This window comes from Lissotriton vulgaris, chromosome 4_1 (assembly GCF_964263255.1).
Source record: "Lissotriton vulgaris chromosome 4_1, aLisVul1.2, whole genome shotgun sequence".
NCBI classification, from domain to species: Eukaryota; Metazoa; Chordata; class Amphibia; order Caudata; family Salamandridae; genus Lissotriton; species Lissotriton vulgaris.
Window position 1 is genome coordinate 1,086,307,975 of NC_141691.1, and position 14,027 is coordinate 1,086,322,001.

Genomic DNA, 14,027 nt, shown 5'->3' on the forward strand with positions numbered 1-14,027 from the left:
ACGCTCTAATTTATACCTTGCAGTTTGTATGCAGCTCTTAGATGACAGTTAATAGCTCACTGTTCTAAGTTAGGATTTTAACTTATAAACTGCGAGTAACAAAAGGATCTCTCTGACAAAAGCAGTAGCCCACTGACCTATTTGCATTATGTGCACTTTGTGATGGCGCATGTTCTTTGCAGCCGGTACATTAACCCTCTGAGCTACCTTTCCATGAGTCAAAACTTCCACTAGACAAAATTCTGATCTCTCCCTAGGAAGAACATTAATCACCAGAGTCATCATGACATTTTTATTGTTGCCGAAAATTGCTGGAGGCCAGGAAGGAGGCAGCAAGCGTTTTTAAAACCATAATATACTTGCAAACGTGATGCCTCCAAGTCAGCACCCGGTGCGGTCACACTGGTTGCACCGCCCTAGAGCTTGCCCTTCTCAAGTGTCCTGTGACCTCAGTGACGGTTTTTCTAGGGTGTGCTGCTTCATAGGCCTTCCCGCAAGACTGGAGGTGAACTTCAGTATGGATAGTGGTGGACAAGCCTTGAAGGTTAACCTACACTTGTCATGCTAGGGTCCACCTGCTGGTGCGAAGACACCAGGACTTCTAAGGTGTTGCAAAGCCTTCTAAGGTCTAGCATGTGATTGTGCTCTTGCAGGAGAGTGGTCTGGTTGACTGGTTATTAAGGCTGAACCTGGTTCCCAGTTCCAAATTCAGCAACTCTGACCATAGTGCCACATCCTCTTCCCCCACTGAACACCGTACTGCCCCTCTGAGAAAAACTCCCACTGTCTTCAACTACAACTCAATTGTTGCCCGCTATAAACACCTGGATGCGGCTCAATTTAAATTACGCACTAGACAAGAGCAGTATGCAACATCCTGGAAAAAGCAAAAACTTATAGGGATTGCAAAATTTAGCAAACCATGGGAAATGTAAGCAGGAACAACATGGTTACCTTAAAGCTTTTGCACTCACTATTCAGAAATCAGTGTGTGCTTTTGCCTGAAAAGTTAAGGACACGACTACAGGGTCCTGAATGGACCCATTTCAATTGCCATTGCTTATGTCCTTACAAAACGTAAGCAGTATGGTATAAAGACCACATCCCTGGACGCAGAGCCGCAGCACACATTTTGTTTTCCAATCCACACATTGCGGTACCTCTAGGATTGGTGCACTAGTTCCAAGTCCAGGGAAAACAATGACAAGAAAACAAGGGGGCACGGTTAGGGTGGAGAGTAGGCGCATTCTGAATAAGGAACCCATGGGATTAGGAACTCTTACCGGGGTGCCGAAAAGGAATGAAAAAGCCGGGAGTCTGCAAGGGTTTGTGATTAATCCCTTAACAAGGAAGGTTGGCGCTTTGGAGTTAGTTGCCGCTTCCGTTATGCGGTGATGACGGCAAACCTAAGAATCAACAGTAAGGTCTAATTAATTAAAAGCTTAGACGCAATTACATGGCCAAGGAGCTGCATAACGGGTGTCAGTTTACGCACTGAGTCAATGCTCAAGCAACTTCCATTAGTGACTGCTACAGCCGAATGTGGGTCTGAGAAGTGAGTCATAGACGGGAAATCGGATAATGAAGTCGCGGCACTCAGCACGTGATGTGGTGAAAAGGGGAGGGGGAAAGAGGGATGACGGCGGCCATCTTGTAAGGGAGCTAAATGCCAGAACAATGGTTAAGGTGTACTGTATAGTGCTACAAAAATAAAAAATAATTAGATTGCGAAGGCGAACAGCAACTTAACGCAAAAAAAGAAAGTGCAGTGAATAAGGGAAGGAGATATTATGTAGTCAAGACATTCAGAACATGGTATACAACGTAAAACGGAGCTGTGGTTGTTATGAAAAATAGTGCATGGACGTTTAAAGTTTAGGGGAGGCACTAAGGTGAAAATGAAAATAGGGAAATTAATGAGGTGACCTGATTAACAAGCTCTTGGCATTGGAAGGGGAGGAGAAACGCGTGACACGGCCTGGCGGCCGTGAATGTGAAAGTACGGCTGGCCGGCTGGCCGGCCGTGAATAATTAGGGGAGGAGAAATGCCTGAGGCAGAGCGCACAGCTTCAGGTGCCTGTGGGAGGGAGGCTGGTGGCTTTGAAGTGCACGTGCTTTTTTCACGGGCACTGCATGGAATCGCCGATGGTTAAGCTCTAGTTAAGCCCCAATATCTCTTGCAAGCTCAATGCGCAAGCGCATTGGCCGGCTCGACCTAAAAATAGCGCTTCATTGGCAAACTCTGTAAAAGTGGAGCTAATGTGTTTCAGTGTGAATAAAACCAGTTTGGCCAGTTTGCTACCACTCTGTCTTACTTTATTTAGTTATTTATCTATTTTTCATATTTTTAGCCTTTTATTCCCAATGCTGCACTTTGGAATTAAAATTTCAGAAAAATATGACATTTCCAGCAAAAGCGTCTTTCTTTTTTGGATCCATTGCACAGGGAAGCAAATAAAAGAATGGAGAGGAACGAGAGTGAGAACCCGTCTTGAAGTCACGGTTTTCATGGGCATCCGCAGGGGGGGGCAAGGAGGGTCGCTCCAGGGAGGGGGTGGGGGCAAGCGCCCCTCCTTGCCCCCCCCCCGCGGATGGCCATGTATGCACACCTTGTTACCGCAAACCTTACCTAGAAGTATCAGGTTGCTTTGCTTTTGAAGCTGCTGCTTGTAATTTCATTTTATAGTGATTCACACACCGATGTCCCAATCACTAATCAGTTCATTGGTTTTCAGAAGACCGGATTACTGCAGTGGTCTGCTAGTTGGACGATCTAAGGGCATATTTACAAGCCCCTATCGCCAAGAACGTCACTTTTTAATTTTTTTTTTACAAAGCAGCTTTAAACCACTTAACAAGGCTTATTTGCTACCTTCTAAATAAGGCCCCCTTTCATGCTATACTTAGCGTGAAAGGGGTGGGCAATGGGTGTTTCTGAGCGTGTTCCACCACAACACCCATTGATTTTTTTTTTTGGATTTTTTTTTACGCTGCCCCATATTTACAAAGGCCGCATTAATATGGGGCAGCGCAAAAATTAAGACCAGGGAAAACCTTAAACAGACACGAGGAGAAATGTTTTGATTCTCCTCGTTTTTGCTGTTTCTATGTGCTGCGTTGTGTAGCACACACAGAAACAGCAAAAGGACATTGATTGTAATGTTCAGAAAGGGTCTCCATCCTGCACATAAACAATAAAAAAAATGACGCTTTGCAACTTTAATGTGTGCTGCATTAAGCAGCACACGTAGGAGTTACAAAACACCATTTAAAGTTTGTTTATGTGTAGAAGTGAGACCTTGCTGCACATAAACGAGCTTCCCCCTCAACACAGACACCCTTGCACTATGGTGCAAGAGTGCCTGCGTAGGCGCTAGGCTGACAAAATTAGCACCAGCGCAGGGGAAAACGCAAGTCTGCACCATATTGTTGTAAATATGGTGCAGCCCTGCGTTTCAGAAGTGGCGGAGCATGGCTTTAAGCCAAGGAGGCTAACGCCACGCTCTGTCGTTTCTCTAGTAAATATGCCCATAATTATTCCTAATTCCAACTAGATACATTTCTAAATTTCACAAAACAACCTTATCTTACCAGGTATGCTTCACAAAGAATTGTTTACAAAGGTTCAATGCGGCTGACCATGGTTCAGCACCTCAATTTCAAAGTAAAAAAATAAGTCCTTTGCCTGTGCACACCAGTCCGGAGCCTGTCGCACTTTCACTCCACTGAGGATCAGACAAATTCCTAAAGAAAAGGACGGTGCACCAGAAATGGAGTCAGAAAATGCTTCCAATTTATCCAAGTATATCCTTTATTCCTTTAATTTTTTTAAATTCAACCACAGCCAACACGTTTCTTTCCATTGGAACTTCATCAGGGCTGAAAGAACACAAAGATAAAAAACACGAAGTACATTGAACGCAACACACAAACCAGTACAAACTACATACATATTACATATATATAAAAACAATAGAACTCTAATTGCATGACAAAACTTCAGAACGGCAACAGAATGTACATATTTGAACAGACAAGATAACATTTCTCAATACAAAGAAATGAAGCAAAACAAACCAGGGACAAAAAAAGCAACATGAATAATGTTTATGCACAGAAGTTTACATAGATTGTGCGGTGATTTTTAGTGCAAAAGACCAGTTCTAGACTACATTATAAAAGTACGACACCAAATTGTTGTCCCATACAAAGATGCACCTCTCTAAAAGGGGTTGGAAAGATATGGTACGAGCAGATCAACATTGTAAATCTTAATAACCTTTGACTGCAAAGTCAAAAGCAGTAATGCAAAAACCAACTCAGCAAATCAGTTGGACGTAGGGCTTGTTTGTCTATTCATAAAACCCCCCCAAAGAACCATTTGATCTCACCTAAATTCTTAATTTAGGCTCAATAAGGTCCTGAACCCACGGGGTCAAATTCATAAAAGGCCTAGTTGTAAATAACAAGAAGGTATATATCGCAATTCCGGTTAGTTAAGATACAGTCAGGATTGACATACACATCTCTACTTGGACAGAAAATCAACACCACAATTAGTACTACAGAAAATGGCACCACGACTTTGACAAATACCACCATTGTTAAAAGCACAAGCAAATACTGCATGTGTTTGTCTCATCAACTTCTAAGGAACAGACCACAGAGACTAAAGCGCAACATTATCAAAGGTCCTAACTGTGTGGTGTTCCCAAAAATTGGTAAATATCATAATAGGTTAAAATGCTATGATTATTGGTTTCCTCCTCGAGTCGGCGCACTCGGTGACAAAATCAACCACACCAGTTTAGATGCAACCAGCAAGAAGTAACAAAAATCACTAGGATTAAGCCCAAATGGCTTAATCCTATTGAGTCAAACATATCGATAATCACTCCATGCTATTATAACCAGGTAGCAAACATTCTGTATCTCACCTCTGTAACTACAGGTAGGTAGAATCATGCAGAAAGTCCCCACATGGCCAGGTAGCGGCAAGAGGCTTAAAGTACCGGCCCACACTCCTATTTGAAAATCCAAAATTCTATTGTAAATGCGAGAAAACAGGCTATTATACGTTGTTAACAAAGATAACATCTTACCTCCATATTATTCTGGAGGTTCCCTGGAAGGGAACCGGTCACCACAAGATAATAATTGGAAATAAACAGGCCAGTATAGAGGCCTGTCGTCCTTAAATGGAGAGTGTATAGCTATAAATACATATCCCCCCTTGTTCCCATCACAGACCAGTGTCTGCAGGATTATTGCCAAGCAATAAAAGATCATCTCCAAGTGCACCCAGTAATTCCACATGCACCCCACATGATATTGCGCTTATCATAGTATGCGCTTGCTAGCCCATTTACCATTGGCGTGGGTCCCCCTTTCATTTTTGCTGTTGCCTCGTGTTTTTTTGCTGGTATTGGATGCTTTGGGCACTGTGCCACTGCTATTCAGTGCCACAGTGCGAGTGCTCCCTACTGTAAATTGATGTATTAATCAGTGGTTCCATGCTTGGCTATTTGATTTACTTCTCAGACCCTAGTCTAGTGCACTGTGTGTGCCAGGGCATGTAATCCAAATGCTGCTGGTGGGCCTGCAGCACTGGTTGTGCCACCCACAGAAGCAGCCTTGTAAAATATGTCTAAGGTCTGCCATTGCAGAGCCAGCATGCAGTCTGGTACTGTCATGCTGACTGGGCAAGTGCACCCACTTCCCAGTCCCTAAACCTTCCCTTTTCTTCATATCAGTCACCCCTATGGTAGGCCCAAGGGCAGGGTGCATTGTAAGTATAAGGTAGGACAAGCCCTGATGTGTGTGGCATGTCCTAATAGTGAATTACAACCATTTTCGTTTTTCACTATTGCAAAAGGCTACCTGTTCTCCATAGGTCAGAATGGGCTGTTAGAATTGTTACATTTTCTAATCCTAACCGGCTCAGAGAACATGGTAGAAATTCGAGTGTAGTATGCCTGAACTCAGAATAATAAAATACATCTTTTAGTAAAGTTTATTTTAATATTCTGTGTTTGAAAATACCCCTTTTAGAAAGTATATATTTGCTTGTCTAACCATTCAAACCTGCCTCTGCTAGTTTGTGTATTCCTGTGTCTGGTTTTGTGAGTGACATGGCTGGGGAATTCCAGGAGACAGGCTGAGTCACCCAGTGGTGAATAGAGAGATCTGCATCAAGATGGGAGGGAGGAATTCACCTGAACCTTGAATAGGTCTGTGCCTGCCTTCCACAATGCTGGCTCCACCCCCTGTGGGGCGTTTGATGTGCATGCCCTGCACTGTGAAAGGAAAGGAGAAGTCTGGTAAACGGAGTGCTTCACAACTGGTATGGACTGGGCAAAGGCCCCTCTCCCCTCCGAGAACAGAGGATTTCTGGGAGTAAATATTGGGACCCTGATCCCATGAAATTAGATCACTTTGTACTACAAGAAGAAACCTTTACTGAGGAGAGGAACCTGAAGAATCCGAGGAGAGACTATTCCCAAGCTGAAGTGCTGCTTGGGGGATTGGCCTGCAGTGGTTGCCTTACTGCCAAAGGAAGGAGAAAGGAACATTGTGTACTTTGCTTTCAACTTGTGAAGGATCTCCAAGGGTTTGGAAAAGAGCTTGCCTCAAGTCTCAGGGGCAACAGACTTCACCCCCCAGCTCCCCAGAGTAATTTTGAAAGTGCCTGCTGCTGTTCTGGGCCTTCTGAGGAACTGCGTGTCGCAAGGTGCTGGAAGCACGACTCAACGAGAAGAAGCGTGTCGTCGTCGCTGTGCCTGCTGTCGCAACTCTGGAGAAAGGAGGGTGTCGCCGCTGAAACTGTCGCACTGCACCGCATCGGAGAGAAGCGTGCCGCAACGATGAGTTAGCGTGTTGCTGTCGCTGCTGCTGCCGTCGCAACTCCGAAGGAGGGTGTCGCTGCTGTGGTTGTCGCCCTGCACCGCATCAGGAGAAGAATCTCGCAACTAGGTCGGAACGTGTCGCCGTCGTTGTGCCTGCCGTCGCAACTCCAAAGTTGGAGGGTGTCGCCGCTGGAACTGTCTCATTGCACCGTATCGACCAAGAGCACCTCGCATCCCCGCCATTGGAGCTGCTGCCGTCGCAGCTTGGATGTCGCCGCTGTAGTTGTCGCATCGAGTGGAAAGCTTCATGCATCGTGGAGAAGAGCGTCGCCGCTGGAGCTGTTGCCGTCGCATCGTAAGGGTGTCGCCGCTGCAGTCCACGCATCGAACTAAGAGTTTCTCGCACTCCAGAGAAGCGTGCCGCATCTGTAAGATCTTCACGTCTTTATTTCTCTGCACCTGACTTTGCCTCATTTCCCATCGCTGCGACATTGCTTGTCGTGGAAGCGCAACGCAACGCAACTTAAGGTACATTGACGCAGAGTTTCGCATCTAAGAACTGACCTGAACTAAGCTTAAATCTACCATCTTAAAGTAATCATAGTGTGTTTTTTTGTCGTGTATGGCCTTGTGGTAACTCTATATAAAGTCTACTTATTTTTTATATAAAGCCTGTGTGGTGTCCATTTGTAGTGTTGTTACTGTATGTGGTCACAACTGCTTAACTTATAACGCCTCTGAAATAAGCCTTGACTGCTCGCGCCACGCAACCTAGAGGGTGAGCAGACTAGACTAAAGGAGAGGGTCTCTACTTGTCACAAGTACCTACCTGTGCCAACTAGAGACCCTCAAATCTAACAGCGCTATATTACTCGGACCACACAAACATCCGGAGCCCACTTGCGAGAAAAAGGCCTGTCGTAAATTCATAGTAAAATATCATCTTAATTCCGTATCAATCTGGAGGTTCGCTCGTGGGGAAATAGTCGCCCCAAAGTAGTATTTGGAAATCGATGGGTCAGTGTAGCGGCCTGCCGTCCTGGAAGGGAGAATAAATACCTGTATGCAAGTATCCCCTTATTCCCATCATAGACCAAATTTTTTATATCACACTCTGACATTTTTCATGTGATTATAAAGTTCAATCTCAGTACATCTAGAAATAAAAAGTCCACTACTATAACAGTTAGTCAACAACAACAGTCCTAGTTCTCATGGCAATTTTCCATTGTAACATTGTAAAACATCTCTGGCCCACGTGCCAAGTCCAAAGGGGTTTCTTTACTCTTAAGAAAAATCCTGAGATGCTTCAAAATATTGCCTTTTAAAACAACAACCTCTCTGATTGAAACAAGCAGGACAGCACAAACAGAAAATGTGTGAAGAAGCGAGATGGCACCTCACGGGCGCACCACCAGTGGGGCCCCTGATTGGTACTCACCAGGCTGGCCCTGTTCTCATCATTGGTGCCATCAAGCTAAAACCAAAAAAACCGTGTCTCGAACCTCAAAAGTAAAAAGACAGTGAATGGTGCAGTGGACACAACTTATATGTGACAAAACTAACAACATTTAACATATAAATCACTGTGCAACTGGGACCATAAACTTTACTTTCATTCCCTTCTCTGTTGCAAACCAATGAACACACATATACTAAAAAGGAAGAGAGTAAATACTACCTATCGATTTACTCTCTACTCACAGCCAACATGTTTCATTGCCTTGGTTTCTATCAGGCAATTTCTTCAGGGCAAAATATTTTGAATGCCACTGCAAGAGACACTGAGGCTTGGGTGCTGTAACAAAAACAAAATAAAAATGTGGTCACCTGGAATCCCCCTCTGTATTCTGCAACTTAGAAATGTCAAACCACCATGCTATATTTCAGAAAATGAAAATGAAATGAATGGAAAGGAGTCTATTTACCCTGCTTCTAGTTTTGCCTCTCATACCAGTGATGAAGGAAAGATAAAAACGGAATCCAGCCCCCTTAGGTGAGCATGGTCCTGACTCCCCGTTCGAGGGTGTAACTGTAATTAAAAAACACAGGGTATTACATTACTTCAGTGTAGGTGCTAGTTCCCAGCTGACGCTTTCCAGACCTCCAGAGTGCAGCCCTGCTAGATGCTAAATGTTACCGGTAGAGCAGTAGCGGTAGGCGTCCTCTCAACCCTCGAGCTCAGAACGAGTAAGTTTCTGTGTATTTACCGAATGAAGAGCGATCGGATTGGTTCAGGCTGCCGTTTTTCCGTGTCTCGGATTGGTTCTCGAGATCACGTTCCGCTCATTTCTATTGGTTGGCATTATCTGTTGACACGGAAACCGGTTTACATGTCAGGACACAGATTGTCCTATTATAAAATGCCGGTCTTCGGTGGAAAGACCCGGCCATTTGTAAATGGGCACATTAGTCCTGGTTTTAGAGTGGTTATATCCTGCGTTTACATGTTTAGTGTGCGCCTCCGATTAAAACGACATTTGCATGTAGTTTTCTTCCCCCGCATTTCTTTCAGTGAAAAAATCTTTAGTTGAAAAAAATTTTATATTAACGATTTATGTTAGCTGCTCACCCCGTTTTAATAGATGTAGTGTGGAAAGTTTAAAGGCTTTATCACTTATTAGGTCAATTCAAAACGTGTGAATCAAGGAATTACTAGAATGGAGCAAGGGGTTTATTAATATAGATGATATATATATTAATTTTGTTTTAGGAGGAGTACCACCAGTCAAATAGGACAGCAGAACACTGTGCTTAATATAGATGATATATATATTAATTTTATTTTAGGAGGAGTACCACCAGTCAAATCGGACAGCAGAACACTGTGCTGGAAGGCAGCTCTTCAGAAGGTTAACGCAACTTATTCCATTCTAAAAGTTCGTTCAGCCCTTTCTGCTCACTTTGTTCCTGATATATCCAGCGGGCTTCTTTGTTGATTAGTCGTCTTTCCACCGACTGTACATCGCCCATCACTCTCTCTAACACTACCCATGAAAAGGTGTGTTTATTGCGGTGGCAGTGTTGCACTAACTTTGTAGTCAGTTTTCCATTCCGTATCGTGCTGACATGTTCTTGGATGCGGAGTTTGATCTTCCGTGTGGTGAGTCCAATATACTCCAGACCACACTCGCATTTCAATCTGTATACCACGTTGGTGGTATTGCAGTTACTGAAGTGGTTCAGTGACCACATCCTCCCCGATTGCAACGTCACGGTGGTTGTTTTCTTAGTCATAGGACACACCGAACAGCTCCCGCATGGGTAATGTCCGTTGGGGATAGTGGTGTTCTCAGTTTCCCGTCTTTCCACACTTCGGGTGTGAACGAGTTTGTCCTTCAGGTTACTCGCTCTTCGGAAGGCAAACCGTGGTGGTGGCATCTTGAAATCCGCTGTAGAAAGTAGGGACCAATGTTTCCTGATCGCCTGGCGGATCTTTGTAGCCATGGGATCGTAAGTCATGACTACGGGTAGACAGTCTGATTTCCCTTTAGGTTGTGTCTCTAACAAGGCTGCTCTAGGTGTGTTCAAGGCTCTTTTCCGGGCTTGCTTGACTACTCTCCGTGGGTATTCACGTGCTTCCAGTTTCAAACTGAGAGCTCCTGCTTGTTCTTTATAGAGTTCTGTGGAAGAGCAGTTTCGTCGGTACCTGAGGAATTGTCCTACCGGGAGATTGTCCCTCAGTGCTCTCGGGTGATATGACCGGTATGACAATAATGAATTCCTATCGGTAGGCTTTTGATGTACGCTTGTTCTGAATCCTCCTCCTGATGCCTCAATTTCAAGATCCAGATAAACCGCCTTAGTGTGGTCATAGTTCCAGGTGAACCGCAGACTCATGTCCTGAGTATTTAGCCAGTTTAGAAATTGGATCAGCAAAGCTTCTTCCCCTGTCCAAAGGAGGAGCACATCATCAATATATCGCCTCCAGAGACGTATGTGGTCTCTGAAGGGATTGATGTCAGATTCGATGACGTGCTCCTCGAATTGGCCCACATAAATGCAGGCCAGGCTGGGTGCCATTGTAGCCCCCATAGACGTTCCCGTCACTTGCAGAAAAAGGTCGTCCTTGAAGCAGAAAAAATTCCTCGTAAGTGCAATTTCTATGCACTGTAGCACAAAGCTTTGTGGGGTGTCGTAGAACCACTCTTGTGTGGCCAATGCTCTGGATGCAGCCACCAGTGCTGCATCCTGGGGAATACATGAGTACAAAGACTCTATGTCTATAGTTACAATGTATTCGTTGGCAGGTTCAAATGTTGTTTGGTCCAGGACATTTAAAATGTCCATAGTGTCCTTGACGTAGGATTTCTGGGTTACCACTGATTCACGGAGAAAATAATCAGCGAACTGTGATAAGGGCTCCAGAATCGATTGTATTCCCGATACAATGGGCCGACCCGGGGGGGGCCGGGCCGGCTTATGTATCTTAGGCAGAATGTAAAATGCCGGGATCCTGGGATTGGTGTTGACGAGGAACTCCGCTTCCTTCGCGTTTATCCACTTCTTCTCCTTTGCCAGTCCCACTAGGTCAGTTATCATTTTCATGAGATCTGGAGTGGGATCTTTGGTGAGCGGTTGATAATTAGTTCTCACACTAAGTAGACGGCGGACTTCAGCTTCATAGTCACAGGTGTTTAATATGACGATGGCTCCGCCTTTATCGGCGCTTTTTATAGTGATTTTATCATTTCTTTGTAGGGACTTCATAGCCTCCCAATCACTTTTCGTCATGTTTTTGAAAACACCTGATCTGTTGTCGTTTTCTATTCTCCCAATTTCCTCTAGAACTTTAGCCTCAAAAACTGCCACTTCCGGGCCGGTAGCTCCAGTCGGAGGGCAGAAAGTAGATGGTTTTCTCAAGTTGGTATAGTAGCCCTTATTCTCCTCAGACGGTTGTTTCGCGAAGAATTTCTTCAATTTGATCTTTCTCATGGTATCGTGAAACTCAGTCCGGCATTTAAAAGCATCATGGATGGGGGTGGGAACAAATCCCAACCCTTTATTAAGTACATGTTCTTCCTCCATTGTTAACTGATGATCGGACAGGTTGACCACAATACTCATTACAGTGGCTTCTTTCCTCTGCTCCGTGTCAGGCGTGGGGAGAACGGTTGCCATTGTTGTGGTTGTCGACTTCCGCGTCCTTTTCCTTTCCCTTGTTGTTGTCCCGGTCCCTTGTTGGACGCTTGTCCCTGTTCTAAAAAACTCCGTAACAAGGTGCTCAGGTCGGTATTGGAAGCTTCTGATTGATTGAATCTTACCCTGCTAGTGCTGGGTCCTGGTTCAGGCTCGTCCTCACTGGAGGTATTGTCAAAGGTCCAGTTAACAGGTGTTCTTCTTTGTGGTTGAAATCTGGCACCTCTGCCTCTTCTCCCTCCTCCGAATTGTTGTGGCTGTTGTTGTTCTTGAGTTTGTTCGTAGTATGAATCATTCACGTAGGGAAAAGCCCATTCATGTGTATAGCGTTGTAAATTGCGCTGCAATCCCCTAATTTTCTGTGTTATCATATATTGTTTGTATTCTTCCAGATCGTCTTGGATTTTTTGTAGATGGTCTTTCGCGTCAGTGAAACTGCTGTCCCGACTGATGGCCTCCTCAAGTTCTAAGATCTCCTTAAGTACTTCTTCGCTTAGTCTCTGAGCTGTACTTATTATTAATATTAACCAATCCCTGGTACACTTATTAGCGATAAAGCTCCAGTCTCGTCGGAACTCTTTATCATCAAGGAAGATCCGCGGTTCTATTCTCACTATTAAACTTGCTGGTGAGGCTCCAGCTTGGTAGTACTCAGTCATAAGAGCCCCATGAAGGGCAATTCTTATATGTTTCTTTTTCAAATTAGTAAGCTTCTCCCATTCTTCTCTAACTTTGTTGTTACCAGAGAGGGGATTCCCTTCAAATAATGATGGGCGTGAGAAAATTGCCGCGATCTGATCATTCGTGAAAGCCAGGCAATTTTTATCCATTATCAGAATACAGGCTTATTGGTGGTTTGAATATGCAGTTAGTGGTGGGGGAACCCGGTTGGAGTGACCACACCTATATGTTAAAAATCAGAGTTACGACGTAAGGTTGCATAAGGGTACTCTCACGGCTGGGCCGCCGTACACAAGGCACTACACAAAATGGGAGTCTAGAGGGAAAGACAAACCGAACTAGGACGCCCTCCACTCAGAAAGCTAGTCAACAACAACAGTCCTAGTTCTCATGGCAATTTTCCATTGTAACATTGTAAAACATCTCTGGCCCACGTGCCAAGTCCAAAGGGGTTTCTTTACTCTTAAGAAAAATCCTGAGATGCTTCAAAATATTGCCTTTTAAAACAACAACCTCTCTGATTGAAACAAGCAGGACAGCACAAACAGAAAATGTGTGAAGAAGCGAGATGGCACCTCACGGGCGCACCACCAGTGGGGCCCCTGATTGGTACTCACCAGGCTGGCCCTGTTCTCATCATTGGTGCCATCAAGCTAAAACCAAAAAAACCGTGTCTCGAACCTCAAAAGTAAAAAGACAGTGAATGGTGCAGTGGACACAACTTATATGTGACAAAACTAACAACATTTAACATATAAATCACTGTGCAACTGGGACCATAAACTTTACTTTCATTCCCTTCTCTGTTGCAAACCAATGAACACACATATACTAAAAAGGAAGAGAGTAAATACTACCTATCGATTTACTCTCTACTCACAGCCAACATGTTTCATTGCCTTGGTTTCTATCAGGCAATTTCTTCAGGGCAAAATATTTTGAATGCCACTGCAAGAGACACTGAGGCTTGGGTGCTGTAACAAAAACAAAATAAAAATGTGGTCACCTGGAATCCCCCTCTGTATTCTGCAACTTAGAAATGTCAAACCACCATGCTATATTTCAGAAAATGAAAATGAAATGAATGGAAAGGAGTCTATTTACCCTGCTTCTAGTTTTGCCTCTCATACCAGTGATGAAGGAAAGATAAAAACGGAATCCAGCCCCCTTAGGTGAGCATGGTCCTGACTCCCCGTTCGAGGGTGTAACTGTAATTAAAAAACACAGGGTATTACATTACTTCAGTGTAGGTGCTAGTTCCCAGCTGACGCTTTCCAGACCTCCAGAGTGCAGCCCTGCTAGATGCTAAATGTTACCGGTAGAGCAGTAGCGGTAGGCGTCCTCTCAACCCTCGAGCTCAGA

The 14,027-nt window shown here is 44.4% G+C and overlaps 1 protein-coding gene across 2 annotated transcripts in view; it reads left to right on the forward strand.

The window, feature by feature from the left end:
* The window catches only part of LOC147722897 (TGF-beta receptor type-1-like), a 1,593,949-nt gene that overhangs the window by 8,661 nt on the left and 1,571,261 nt on the right, over window positions 1-14,027 (forward strand). The window lies entirely within an intron of this gene.